This window comes from Montipora capricornis, chromosome 4 (genome assembly GCF_036669925.1).
Source record: "Montipora capricornis isolate CH-2021 chromosome 4, ASM3666992v2, whole genome shotgun sequence".
Taxonomy (NCBI): Eukaryota; Metazoa; Cnidaria; class Anthozoa; order Scleractinia; family Acroporidae; genus Montipora; species Montipora capricornis.
Window position 1 is genome coordinate 11,052,669 of NC_090886.1, and position 1,559 is coordinate 11,054,227.

The following is a 1,559-nucleotide window of genomic DNA, read 5'->3' on the forward strand; positions in this document are numbered from 1 at the left end:
TGTACATGAACCTATCAAAATCTTTTATGAGCACATCGTGCTTTTTTTCATTTTCATTATAAGAAGAAGATTAATGATGAAATGGTATATGAAATGAATCATATATGAACTGCGGAATGAAATCAAGTGAAGCTATGATCTTCGCAGTTATGAGCCCAATTTTTGCAATTGCGTAGAGAAGCCTGAAAATTCAGGACTTCAACGGGGTTTGAACCCGTGACCTCGCGATTCCAGTGCGACGCTCTAACCAACTAGCTATGAAGCCACTGACGTTGGGAGCTGGTCATTTGGGGTTCACTGGTCCCGTGAGGTATGAATCAATGATGAAATGGTAGATGAAATGAATCATATATGAACTGCGGAAATGAAATCAATGAAGCTATGATCTTCGCAGTTATGAGCCCATTTTTGCAATTGCGTAGAGAAGCCTGAAAATTTCAGGACTTCAACGGGGTTTGAACCCGTGACCTCGCGATTCCAGTGCGACGCTCTAACCAACTGAGCTATGAAGCCACTGACGTGGGAGCTGGTCATTGTGGTTCTAATGGTCCCGTGAGGAATGAATCAATGATGAAATGGTATGTGAAATGAATCAATGTGAACTGCGGAAATGAAATCAAGTGAAGCTATGATCTTCGCAGTATGAGCCCAATTTTGCAATTGCGTAGAGAAGCCTGAAAATTTCAGGACTTCAACGGGTTGAACTGGTTCAACTGGAATCGCGAGGTCGCGGGTTCAAACCCTGTTGAAGTCCTGAAATTTTCAGGCTTCTCTACGCAATTGCAAAATTGGGCTCATAAATGCGAAGATCATAGCTTCACTTGAAGAAGAAGATTCATACGATCTCATATTTTTGTTTTGAAACATAAATTGGATATGGTTGTTTATCTTCATAACCAAAAACATTGATGTTTATTTCATTCTGCTTTTCTATTTTGTTGTACTATTTGATATTGCCTGGAAATTCAATTCCTAAATAATCCAAATTTCAATGAATCGCTTTGTCAACTTTTTAATTCTATGTGGGTATTTATCTTGGGGATTTAAATGTCTGATGTGACACCATCTAAAGCATTGATTGTCTTCATTTTTCAAATTAATCAATCCCTTCAACTGTTTTCGAGTTCTGTAGGTAGTTTTATATAAGAAGATCCTTTCATTGGTTTATATTTACGACATTAAGATAATGGTTATCGATAGATTTAACAGTCCAACCAGATCCCTCAGACATCCATACAGCTGTATTGGTTGATATTACTTGTTTCGATAAAGACAAAGCTAGTTCAATTGTGTTTTATTTGTATTTGTTTGAGCTACACTGTTGAAATATGCAGTCTTATACACTGTTTCTCATCTAAAATTTTTGTAAATGTTACCTTAAGAGTTTCAACAAATTGTAGTCCTTTCATTGATATTAATGTTTTCAATAAGGTTAGCAATTGCCTTTCTCGTGTTTTGCAGTTGCATAAGTGGGTCTTTGTCATTTTTGATATCAATTTCATAAGACTTTGTAAACCCTTTAAGAGCTTTATCTGTTTCCTCTATTTTAGTCCTTGGTA

The 1,559-nt window shown here is 36.6% G+C and overlaps 1 non-coding gene across 1 annotated transcript; it reads right to left on the bottom strand.

Annotated features, from left to right (window-relative positions):
• Positions 1 to 440: 440 nt before the first annotated feature.
• Trnas-gga (transfer RNA serine (anticodon GGA)) lies at positions 441 to 513 on the bottom strand. The gene has a single exon. It is a non-coding gene; the product is annotated as a tRNA-Ser (tRNA).
• Between the last annotated feature and the right edge of the window lie 1,046 nt (positions 514 to 1,559).